This window comes from Apteryx rowi, unplaced genomic scaffold, assembly GCF_003343035.1.
Source record: "Apteryx rowi isolate R43461 unplaced genomic scaffold, aptRow1 scaffold_11, whole genome shotgun sequence".
Taxonomy (NCBI): Eukaryota; Metazoa; Chordata; class Aves; order Apterygiformes; family Apterygidae; genus Apteryx; species Apteryx rowi.
Window position 1 is genome coordinate 4,578,496 of NW_020447308.1, and position 13,329 is coordinate 4,591,824.

The window sequence follows — 13,329 nt, forward strand, 5'->3', positions numbered from 1 at the left end:
GCGGGGGGCTGAACGAGCCGTTCCCGTTCCTGTGCCGGGGCAGAGACGCTAATAGCCACTGATCTGGTACTTTTTCCGCACCTTCCAAGGCTCGGTCGTTGCTAAATATATGCACTGTTTTATATATGCACTATAATACGCAATTTCTTTTTTTTCCCCTGACAATACGAAATACAGGTCTGAGCGCAAAAATCCACCTGCGACTTTGGCTAGCGACGAAAGCCGAAGGAGGAAGGAGTTAGCAGAAAGCCTGGGCACCGCCGGGCTCTTTGCACAGGGCGGTCGGTGGGAACCGGTTGAGCGACCTGGAAACACATTCCCGTTTCCATCTAGCCCTGGAAACATCACTTGAAGGCAGAGAAAGAGGCAGGAGCAAAGCCTGAGCGAGGAGCTCCCGAACGCCGCCATGGTCGCTGCCAGCCGGGGGGCCGGGGGCAGGCGAGGAGGCTGCAAGGCAGGTGGTTCCCCAAGTCGTTCTGCAGCTGTGGGTGGATTATGTTTTATGGAGTTTTGCAGGTCAACGGAGAACCTATGGGAATTATTGATCTTCTTATGGCTCTTATTGGACTAAGCGCTGCAAATGTGCCACGTAAAGGAGAGCATCTGCCTCCAGCTAYTTACGATCTGTACAAAGAAAGGTGGAATTTCAACGAGACGCTGGGAAGGGGGTATATTCCAGGATTTTCCACAGGTGGCACACAAGGCATAGTGTTTTCCTTGGCCAGACTATTTACCTGTGTGGAAAAAAAAAAAAGATCCTGCTCATAAAATCAGACTCAGCCTCTTTGGAAAGGTCTTCCAAGAATGAGATCTAACGAAAGTCCTGAAGCAGCCTGCGGCTAGTGCCTYGGATGCAGGAGGACAGAGCCGGGCTTGGAGCAAGCCTGCGAGCCGGCAGCGAGCCCTCTGATGCTCCCGAAGCGAGGAGCTGCTCCTGCGAGCGGGTGAGCAGCGGCACCAGCCATGGGCAGGCAGCGGCGGGGCGAGACGAGGGGGAAACGGCAGCGGGAGGCAGAAGCAATTCCCTGCGAGAAGGACCGAGAGCGCGAGCTGGGCGCTGGGGCCGCTCCTTTCTGCTAGCTCTGCCTGTTCGACACCCTTCCAAAGTCCCTCTTGCCTTCTCTTTCCGGCCGTCTTCGGGGCTGTGTTTAGACCGTGATTCCCCATCTTCCGGCCTGGGATTGTTTTTAAGCGCAGCACGGTCCAGCGATGCTCCACGCGTTGCAGCCCCGAAAGCTCCTGCGGGCAAACGCCRCCGTGGGGAGAGGGCGGCAGGGCTCCGAGCGACCCTATAAAATTTAGGTGTAAAACCAGACATGTTTGCCTCGTTTATGTGGATCCAGGGCCGTTCCTATCTCCTTTATACAAATGTGGCCACAGGAGAAGGGGGGAGGAAGGAGGGATAAGAGCGAAAGCTGCCGAAACAAACGGAGGGGCTGCAGTTAATCAGGTAATTGCAGTATTTGCATGGAGCGTCTGCAAATATCACCTCCATTTCCAAGTGCAGCACGTTGGACCACGTATCTTATCACAGACCACACTGCCGAAWAGAAAACGCACACACGCCGCTGGAGTGCAATGGATACATGGATAATGGTCAGCCAAAATGCAAAGCCACTGAATTAACTCGTAGCTGTGTACGGAGCGATGCCGATGCGATGATTTAATGAAGCCCTTCCAATAAACGTGCAGGACCGTGGGGTGGCTGTGCGGCCCCGGAGAGCCAACGGCAAGGGAGCAGCCGTGGCGGCTTTTTTGGAAGAGCCAGGTTGGRGGCAGCCGCTGCGGAGCGACGGGACACGACCGCAGACCCTTCCGCAAAAAGCTGCCCCGAGCGGTTTTCGCCGCTGGGCTCCTCCGAGGCCGCTGGCAGCCGGACCGGCAAATCGGCATCTCTCCGAGCTGGCGGATCATCTCCCACGCGCAGGTCTCGCTCCTGCAGGCCGGGCGCCGTCCCAAAGCAGTTAGCTGTTCCCTGCTGCGGAGGCCCGTCGCTGGCCCTTCCCGCTCCCGGCGGAGACGCCCTTCGCTCTCCGGTCCGGGCATCGGTTCCGGTTTTGTTGGCGCAAAGGGAGAAGCGAGCAGGATCGATCGCTAAGGAGCTGCTCCGGCAGCTGGCGAGTGGAAAGTCCTGGGAGCCGACACGGCACCGAGCCYGGGGTGGGGACGCCAATCCGGGGGTGCCCCGTAGAGCTGCGCTGCTCCGGCTCCGCCTCGGGCCGCCTCTCGGCCGGGCTCCTGCCRGGAACTGCGGGAACGCTGCTGCGCCGAATTCCCACGGCCTGCTCGCCGGAGCCCGTAATGCTCCGGTCGAAGGTCTACCAGGCGCCCTCCGACCATAACCTGCGCGCACACCCGCAGACGGAGGTTAACGTGGGGCCGGGGAGCGCTGGGAGCGCCGGGGCAGGCCGCGGCACGTCCGAGCTGACACCAACCTCTCCCTCTCCTCTGGCGGCGGCGGCGGCGCGTCCCGCTCGCGCGCTGTCCCGGATGGTGGCGTGGGACCTGCATATCAGCAGCTCCAGTGAGGACACCAAAGAGGTGGAGGGCACCTAAGCAAGGTCGTTGCTCGCAGCTTTGCCCGGAGCGTTTGCCGTCCCTCCCTGCCCCGTGCTAAGGGGACGGGGATGACCAGCTGGTGCAACGTCTACCTGGCGGCCGGTGGGGATCCTCCCCATTCCCAAAGCTGCTTGTGATTGAAAGCGTTTGGGTTTTTGCATTCCTAAATACCATTAGAAAACGTTGTTCATGAAGAAGATACCTAAGTGACAGGTGATAATTCACATTAAATACTGTATAATAGCGTATTTGGCGAACAGCAAAGGAGTAAAGCCAGGTTTCCTCTRGATTTATGAGCTACATCATCCGCTGTATTGGCTCTTTTCCTCTGTGTCCTCCAAAGCTCCTTCCCTCATGCCCTCWCCTTCCACGTCTCTACCCACCGGCGGGCCAGGACGTGCTGGCTCAGAGCTGCGGACGTGCTGGTGAACCATTGGTCCCGCTGGTTGGCAGAGCAGGTGACTGGGGCGTCAGCTTTTCGCACAGCTGCTGATTTTCTAAAACCTGTAGAAATTTAGTATCTTCACATCTCTTCTCCTCTATCAAGAGTGATTTTGAAGTTCAGAAATTACTGTGGGGAGAGATGGGAGTGATGGTAGACAGGCAGACAAACCTCTTGCGTGTGACCATAGGGAGAAGTAAGAGCCAGCAAACCAGCAGATTAAAATATCGGATGTCTGATGGTCAGTGCTGGCTTTGTGTGTGAGTGTATATGCGTGTGTATCCTTCTGTGCGTCTCTTTAATAAACCCTGTTAGACGTGATGAGTGCAGGAGCTTGAACTTCCCCCAAGCCCAGCAGTGAGCACCAGACTGGCAAGCGATAAGAACTAGCAGGGAGGTTTGGAGATGACGTGGATTTTTCCATGCAGCATGTTTGCAGCCAGGACTTCGGTGAGGTCATGTCTTAGATAAGTCGATTTGCTTTGCTGTCATAGCCGGCTTTGGCTTTCGTTGCACCTGTGATAAGAGCGGTCGGTCTGAGTCTCCCGCCCTGGGTGCAACGCCATTGCCATCGCTGGCGCGACCAGCAGGAGCCAGAGCAGAGCTAGACTTTGGGTTTTGAAGTGTCCTTGTGCCAGCGGATTTATCACCAGGGCCAAACGAATGCTTTGAAAGAAAGGAAGCGTTTCTGATTCACTGGCCTTTCCTCCGCCAGCTCGTTTGCCGTTGCCCTTTATTGCGATTTTAGCTCCAGTGATTACACACATGGGGCCCTTTTGGCTTTGAGGTTCCTCTGCTCTGTTGGCATCTCGGGGCCGTTAATGAAAGGGCCGTTTAAAAACAAAAATCCCTTGTCAAGTGGGTTTAGCTGATTGTAGACCTGGTACCAGATTTGACTGCGCAAGGCTTGGTTATTCACTGCAGAAGAATTGGAGAGTGGGAGGCAAAGGGTTAAGAGCGAGCGCTGGAGAAGGGAAAGATACATATCATTAAATAAAAATGTGACCACCCATGATTACAAGTGTTGCAGTCCTCCTTTTAACAAGCACACCCCGTACTTTCATTAACCCGGGCCTGCTTGAATAGCAGCCTGCCTGGCCGAGCGGCTAGCGACTCTGTAGAAGCTGTCCCCGGTGACAAAGACGGGGCCACCTACCATGAACTTTTCTCTACGACTTGATTCTTCGGCAGTGCTCAAGTGTAAATAAACTTGTTTACTCCCATCAGGACGGTAACGATAATGAAGCCGTATTTGTTTCGCCACAAYGACGGCGTAATTTGTGCGGCGCTGAAGGGGAGCGAGGGGCAGAGCGGGCGCAGTTAGGCTTTAYGGTTTCTCCGTGGCCGGAGCTGCCGCGGTCACTGCTTCCCCTGCTCCTGCCTGCGCGCGATGCACCCCGAGCGCGGCCGGCGAGGGTGGGCTCGCTCGGAAACGGCAACCCCCCCCCCCCCCGAGGAATAACAACGCAGGAACTAACGGAGGAGCCAGACGAGCGTCTGCGGCAGGAGCGAGTGACTAAGTGCGAGGGGTGGGGAGTTATCTGGCCRGGCTCGTGAGTCACTACGGAACACTGCACGGAACAGCACAACCTGATGTTTGAGGAGTTTTTTTTCCATTCAGGCTGGTTGCTTTGAGACATTAATGAATCACAGCAAAGAYGGCGAGAGGAGGCAAAGAGGGGGGACAGGGAACTTGGGATGGGAAGGAGAGAGGGTGCAGTTGGGGTGCACCATGGAGGAGAAGGCCAAGAGGAGCAAGCCGAGAGCTGGAAGGGGAGGGGGCGTCTCCGAAGCCAGGAGGGTGGTTCAAGCTGACTTAAGGTTGTGCTGTGAAGGACAGGACACCTCACCCTTTTGCTCCTGGTGTTTGTGTCCCGTCTCTCCCTCACCTGGGGACCAGGGTTTGCCCAGCCTTGCAGGCAATGACCCGACCCGGAGGGAAATGGATCCTTTCTGTACAGTTACTTTTCAGCTGATCATGCCCGACTGAAGAAAGCACATCTAGGAAAAGATTTGTTTAAAATGTTAAAACAAACAGTCTAAAGTTGACTCTTGCGACTGTTGTTTGAACTAAGACTAGAGATGGGGCAACGTAGTCCTAGTTCTCTGTACCCGTAATGAGGCAGGCGATGCTTGTGTTTATTATTTGCAACTTCCTGGAAAGCCATGTTTAATTAAAAAAAAGTCATTAAAAAAAAAAAAAACAGAATTGAAAGAAAATGCCAGCCCTGATAAAATGCTTGTTGGCAGGCTCCGTGAGAAACCTAGCCAGCAGCTAGGCTTCTTCTCCCACGGTGGGAGAGGCCAAGGTAGCTGGCTGCCCGAGCGGAGTTTGCAGGGGAAGCATCTTATGGGGTCTCGCCCGCGCCGAGGCGGGTCGAGGGCTCAGGGATGGGGAGCTCGAACACAACCCGCAYGTGCAGAGGCGCCCGCCGCGCTCCGCGAGTCCGCACGCGCTGGCCTGGCAGCTCAGTGGCAGTCGCGCGCACCATGAATTCGCTGTTGATGGAGAAGGGCGTAGCGGTGCTGAGCATGACGGACGTCTGTCTGTTCCTCACGTGCTTGATTCGTCTCTGCAAATCCAGCCCTCCCTAAGGAGAGCTTTGCTCTTTGACTAAACCTGCCCGCTGGTTGCTAGCACCAGGCGTTTGGAGGCAGAGTGTGTCCATTTAAGCCAGGCATTCACCGAGCGCAAGTGCAGGGCACTGGGGGGGGGATGTTTTTATCCCAAGATTCACGTGCATCTGCTTGCAAACCCGGCCTTCCCATGGCTGCATGGGCACACAGCTCCATGTGTGCCCAGGGGAGCGTCCAAGGACACCTTGCAAGGTAGGTACCGCTGCTGGGGACTTCAGGGCTGGTGGGGGACAGCAGTGGATCCCCAGGTCACCCTAGTGTGCCGAGTGCTGCGAGCGCAGGAGACACCCTGCCTATTCCAGAATGTATTCCTTGGCTGACGGCAGTCGCAGAAGTTTTGGTGAGACTCCTCCTCGATGTCAGAGCGACCTTCTGCAGCAGGGATGTGGTGGCAGAAGAGCTCTCCAAGAGGCAGTCTGTGACGAGGAGACCCGTCCCCGTTATCCCCGCTTCCACCACGCGCGGTCAAMAAGCGCAGCTAGGACACCAGGGCAAAACGAAAACTGTCGATCCGAGGTAATAGCACTTTGCTCTTCTCTAGCGCCTTCCTCAAGGGCCACGAAGTGCTTCTCAGACGTTAATGAATTCGGGCTTCGCAGCCATCCTGCGGGAAGCAGATGGGCGGGCGAAACGCAGCGGCTGCTTCCCAGCGCACAGCAACGCTGCACGAGCTCGAAACCTCTCCAAACTGTTTCCATGGGGACTGCGGAGCAGCCCGCTCCGCTGCCGGCRCCGGGGCAGGCCCACCCCACCGAACACAGCGGGAGCCGGGAGCAGGGAAGGGGCGCGAGGAGCCCTCGTCGGGGAGAGGCTGAGGAGCGTTATTTGTACAACTGTCTCTGCCCGGTGATGCCTGCAAATCACATCACTGAATCCTCCTGAACAGGCACCTGCTCTGACTCCTCTGGGAAATGACGGTTCCCGTGAAGCTTCTTAATTTGCATGAACAAGAAAGTCCACACCACGCGCGCTCTCGCTCAGGAACAACAACAGTGTCACCTGCGAAATCTCTGGCACCACTTCAAACGCTTCTGCCAGGGCTTTCACCCCAGACCTGCCTGCTTTTGACCTTGCCCAGCAAGGAAAACCTGACAGGAACCCTACCAAGGGGAAATTTAGGAATCAAACTCCTTCCAAAAGTCACCTTTGTTGCACGATTAAGGACGCAAATGTTCTTAGTCTGCAGCTACATCCAAAAATTACAATGTCTTTGTGGATCTTCACTCTTCAGCCAACTGTTTTCATGTCCTCACATGGTCTGCAAGTAGGACCGAGCGCGGGTTTCCGAGGGTCCAGCTCTGCAGCCTTTGTAACCCAGAGCTGCAGCCTTCCTCAGCGAGGCTGAGGTTTAGTCTCCCGGGATGAAGTATGTTGGCAGCTCCGGTGCTATAAAAGAGATCCCAGAGCAGAAATCCGGCGGTCATAATTTTGGCTCTTAACACAGCAATGCACCCCAGTATTGTTTCTGAGATACTGATGAAGGTGAAGTAAGGACCAGGTAAATTTAATATGGAATCTTAATCTTAATATGGAAGAAAATGTTTCCAGAACAAAAGCTGAAAGTTGGACTTAGACTCTGAAACTTGGAAAGACAAAATAATTCCGTGTATTAATGCCTTTGAACAACAGAACTCCTCGCTCCAGTATGGCTAAACTTTAGTTCCTCACTCAGTTTTGTTTCATCTGCTGAATTGGAACTATATTTAAAACAGTAAATCCAGCCTGCTTTATAGGGAGGTCTGTCTTTCAATTACTAAACCAGAGCTAAATATGATGAGCACCACTAGGTAAACGAAAAGGCCAGATAGATTATTAGAAATGAGGATAACACACATAATGAGCACGGAGATCAATAAAAATCGCACAATACAATTTAATTATGGGGCTCTATTATAGATTATTGAGTTATGTGTATCTTGGAATTAATTGCCACTAATAAAACAATGACTATCTTGAAGATGTTCCTGTTGTTACCTTTAAAGGCTTGAAGCAGGACAAATGGCTGAGATTCTCAATTTATTAAAACAACCCCACTCAAGGATTTTTAAACTTGTGCTTAAATGTTGTCCTAAATGAGAATCCTAAGGTTAAAAATCAATTTGCTGGAATAAGAAATTAAATTCACCTCCCTTAGCTTACCATCAAAGTTGGTAAGGGCATGGGAGAAGGAAAATTAAGATATCTCCCTCAAATCTAATTGATGGAGCTTTATACAAGTCTGAGATAAAACTGAGGTAGATCTGAGCTGCTCGGTCCAGCCACTGCTCCTTATCATGCTGACAATAATCATATGGCTTGGAAAGCGCATTTTTTCCTACACGAAGAAACGTAAAACGTGACTTCCATGTGAAAACAAGGGGTACGCTCCCAGCCAGAGCGATACGAAGGGCTGGGTGGGATGCAGACAATTTGGGGGAGAAGATGCTTCATCAGCGTGTGGGGTGAAAACACCCTTGCTGGGAGGCTGCCCGTCCTCAGAGACAGCCTGCCAGGTCCTCTCGCATGGCAGAAATGCTTTTCTCCCTAAAAAACACGTACGGCAGATGTTAAGCTCTGGCTAGAAGACTGTGGGCTGCAGACGAGCGAGGAAATAAGCCTAATTTCGGAGACGATGTATCTGTGCAGGAGCAGCTATAACCCTTCTCAGCACAGCAGACTGTGGAGATGTCCCGTTAACGGCAGCCCAGTTGCTGATGTTTCTCTGAATATTTAGGGCCTGATTAAAATCCTGTTGCAAAAGCTCTTGGCAGTTTCCTTTACARAGTCTGGCAAACACCTCGTTTTGCTACCGTTACAAACGTGCTCAGCAGCCGCTCAGGTGTGTTTTCCATAGCTTAAAATACCCCGGCTGCCTGGCTGGCCCTTCAGGCTGCCCCGCAGAGGCGCAGGTTTCCTGGGCCCCGGGCAGGGGGGCACTGCCRTATGTTGGTGTGACCCCACATCTCTCCAGGACGGAGCCCTCAGACCCCGCACGCTGCTTCTCCCGCAGCCGTTTGCACCTCCCTGCCTCCAGCACCCTGGCGTGGAGGCATCGTCTGAGGAGACGTTTGCCATTTCAGGGTGCTCCTTGTTCTCCGTGAAAATCTAAGCCCATGTCGGCCTTGCCCGTGCAATGCAAACCCTGCTTGGAAACAGGCAAGCATCCATTTTTGTCAGTGCCTTTCTTTTTTCTTTTTTCTTTTTTCAGACGGCTCCTCCATCCGGGCAAGGAATGCCCATAACCCATGCTAAAACTGGGGGGAAAAGAAAGAAAAAACCCAAATCACGTAGGACAGAATCTATAGCACACTTTAATGCCCATCTCCAGAACCAAAGCATCTTAAACCAGCCAAGGAAACTGTCCCATTAAATGAAAACCCAGCAGCAGCCACGTGCTTGCTCAGACGCGGTCCCAGCAACCCGGGTTCTGAGCAGATAGAGATGGGGCTGGGCAGGAACGGGACCTGCCTCTCCGCCAGCACTGCTCTCAGCCGTCAGGAGGAAAAAATCTCATGGTAAAGAGCTAAATGAAAACCTCTAGCAACACTCTGCAACAACCACATGAAAGACTAATTCCTGTGCGGTGGCCTTTTGGCACGAACCTGGGAGCGGAGTGTGAAATGTTGCGTGCCGCAGTGAAACATTCCTCTCTGCGCTCTCCCTCCTCTTTAGGCTGCTACCAGCGAAAACAGGATATTTAAGTAGCTGTAACAAAGCTGTTTATATCCTAAAGTGTTCTTTTGCAGTCGGGAACTGAGACTGTAGCCTCAGCATCAAAGCTAGCTTCATAATAGCCTTTTAGTGGAAATAACCCTTATTTACAAGAAAGTTCTACTGCGAAGCTAAGATGTAAAATAAAAGCAGTAGATAGTATTCATAATGCACTATAAACGTTGCTTCCATACAAGGCTCTTTTTTTTTTTAACTTCTAAAAGCTGCAGTTTCAGGTTGTAAATCATGGGGAAAATCTTGGACCCATTGAAGTCAACGTGAGTAATTTCCTTACCGGTGTTATGAATAATATTTTAGCTTATGAAAGCCTAGCAGATTTTTTTATCTAATTTCTTTTTCATCATTTATTCTATTTGATTCCTTTTTGTACACTGCAGTTGGACAGTGCCAGCAGATTAGTGTCTTTTCTGGTCCAAGTTAACTTAACCGTATCATTTCTGCACCCGAGACCAGTGAAAACAACTACACTTCCTTTCAATTTCTAAAAACAGGGAAAATGAACCAAGCCACCCTTATCCCTCAGCCAAGCCTGGTGATGCTAATTCTCTAAGTCTTCCTCATTTCTTTGCTAAAGCAGCCAAAACTGGGGTTTAAACTCTCTCGCATTGCTCCTCCAATGCAACGAAATACTGATATTCAGAGGGAAATCTCTCAGAATAGAATCAAAAGTAGAAAAAATAGAATCACAGGCCCAGGGACATATGTATGACTACCCTGAGAGCTGTGCATGCCACCACCCAAATTCGGTTTGCAGGGGGTTATAATCCTGCTCCATGATGTCGATCAGATACTCATTTTCTTTAATTCCTGCCCTGCCGTGCGGCGTAGCTGCGTATTGCGAGCTGCTGCCACGTCCTGCTCGGGGCCCAGGACATGAAGAGTACGTCGGGATCACTTAAGCTGCTTCACAGACGGGTTTTAAGTCTTCACGAATTAATATCTGGAAAAGGTGCTTTAGCTTTTTGGGCAGCGCGCCCTGCAGAAACCATCTTCTGGCAGCCAGCAATCATCTGCCCAAGCAGCCGCAGACCTTACCTTTCTGCTCGGTGAGCTGAAAAAGTTTGTGGGAACGTTACGCACTTGCTGAAAGGTTATTTTTCCTCCAAATCTTCGTAGCCTCATTCTCTGCTGTCCAGAGAAAAATGTAAATACTGTGGACGGAGTTAGTTATTGCAGCAACCACCGCCACTTAGGCTTATTTTATCACCAGTCCTTGTCCCTTCCCTCTCTCCTTACATTCAAGTCCAAGAGCAGAGGCATTACATTAGAAAATAATTCGATTTTGTTTTAATTCAGTTAGCACCGGAAGGAACCCAGAAGTCATGCAACACTATCGATTACGCAGGAGAGGCCTCACACGTCCAACCACGTGGCATACACTAMACTTTCTTTGAGCTGCCGAAGTAACGCGTTCTTCTCATTTCTGCCTTACGCTGCAGTCTGATCCTCACGTTGGAAAACAAGGAAATGCTCGGACCTGTTTTGGCTCTCCAGGGTTTGCAACCTGCGTCGGACGAGGAAGGAAAAGCTCCGCCGAGGCCTGGACGTAAAGCTCTCCTGGGTGAAAGGCACCATCTAGAGGTGGGCGCCACTCGTGCAAGCGCTCCGCGAGAGGAGCCGCCGCCGCGGGAGCCACCGAGCAGCCCGCGGAGGCGGAAAAGCCCCCGTCCGCAGGGGCAGCGAAAGCCGCCGGCCCGAACCGCAGGCTTCTGCTCCTCAAAGCGGATATTTCGGGGGCAGACCCAAAAAAAGGGAGCGGCGCGGGCTGGGCGGCCCCGGTGACACCTGCCTGCGGTGCCCACGCCGGCGCAGCCCCGCGGGCGCGCTGCGGGCACGGAGGCAGCTGCCCAGCATCCCCCCTTCCCCGGCCTGGAAGCGGAGGGAGGATCCAGCCCAGGTGGAAACACCCCCTCCGCCGGTAACGATTTAGCCCGTTTTGGGGAGCTCCCGAACTTCGTGGAGCTCAGGGAAAGGGATGCGGAGTGCTGAGGTCCGGCTTCCCCCTGCAAACACCCCTGAGTCCACGGAGCAATGCAAGGTGCAAAGATGAAGCGTGTCCCACTGTGGATTTGGCAGACCCTCCGCCGGCTTCCACTGCAGGCCCCAGGCCTTACCACCCGCACCGGTGTCTCTTTGGAGAGGCAGTCACCAAAATCTCGAAAAAAGAACCTGAAACACCGGGAGAAATGCAACGGCTTGCCTGATTTTAGTGCAACTCTCTACATTGAATAAAAATAAGATGTTGATTTATAATACRTTTGCCCTTCATGTCTGAATAGGTTCTAGCACATATCGGTTATTTATTGAAATAGTAAATAATTGAGGTTTGCTTTATTATCACTATTATAAATGCGGGGGAGCCATAAAAGCCAGCAAGTGAAGATGAAGAATATTGCACTTTACACCCCGTCCCCACCCAGATATGTGTGTGGGGGGAATATTCCTGCATTGATCTAGTTGCAGGATTGTCCGTAAATAAACCTGTACTTTGAAACTCACACATAAAAAGAAACTCCAACATCTTGCACCGTTTTAATAAACGATCTATTTTCTTGGTGCCAATCCGTCTCAGGAGCATCGGGATCAGATCATTTCCCCAGTGACAGCTTTATCTTTCRAGCTTCGCAACCAAGATGATAGCATGCAGAACAGGCTGTGCCGAAACAAGATTAAGAGTTACCAGGGCGACACCTTATAATTTGTGGGATCCTGACAGTGAACCTCCCCAAAGCACATGACCTTCGCTGGAGCTGAAGAGACCGTGGGGACATGATTTGCCTCTGCTCTCGGAGAAATGAGAGTGAAACTGTGAATCCCCCTCGTCCGGGGGCAGGACATGGCCCCAGCACCGCGGTTTTCCCGTGGAAAGAGGGAGGCTCCAGGCTGTGGCTGGTCTCTTGTGCTCAAGGTCCACTGCTTCACCTTCTTTTCCGCCAGGCTCTGCTACTTGTTTGCATTTCGGCTATCCGGGTACCCGCACTGCTGCGGGGACTCTCGGCGGGCTCCCGAGTGCTTGAATCCAGTTCAAGACTTCCAGCTCTGCATCAGAAATGATTTGCCCAGACTTTGCACCTTTCCGTCTTTCCCTGCCCCAGACCACAGGTTTCTCATCTAGCTGCCGACGGTCCTGCAGCTCCAGGCCCGGCAGCGAACCGCAGGCCGTTTAGCAGATGTCAGTGTACAAAACCTCGAAGGAAAAATGTATCCACCAGGCTGAGAAAGCTGGCCAGCGTCTAGAGAGAGTTTTATGGTGTATTTTCAAGAAAGATAAAAAGAGAGGTTCAGCAGCTACTGTATTTTCCACAATGCAATCGTAAAAATGTATGAATACAGTTGCAGTAAAGAATTAGTAAAATTGTCAGTAAGCAAAGATAAGCAATTGCTGGCATGACATTTGGCAGGGTGTTTACAGTAAACCCCGGAAAGCTTGTTCAAACCAGTCACCCTGCTCGTGTCAATGCCGCATTGCTCTGTGCAGCATGTTGGTTGTCAGTTTGCTCTTTATTGGTTTTTTTTTAGGAAAACAGTGACATAAGAGGTAGGAAAAGTCTGGTAAGCCACAGGGACATACCTCCTCCCGGATGCATAGCACTTTCCCTCATAAAAGCACAGCAGGTGTTAAAGTGTCACTGGGGCACTTGGTTTTGACCACAAGGCCAAGAAAAAGCAAGTGTCTTTAGTAAATCTCAGCTTCTCAGTGACCTCTGACACAGCAAATCTGCCAAGGCTAAATTGGCTGACTTTTAGGCCAAGGCCAATGATTTATCTGTGTTGGTTGAGCTCAAATCCTGCAGGCTTTATTGAGATTAAAGGGACACTTAGCGGAGAGCGAAGCAGCAGCCAAAATTTGGCCTTCTCACAGGAGGAAGACGTGCTGCCGAGGCGAAAGGTTTCAGGGAAGGTGGAGGAGAGCAGAGAACGGGGCGCAGCACCGGGAGCTGGCTGGCGCGGGACAGCCGTGCCCCGATTCCCAGCGCCGA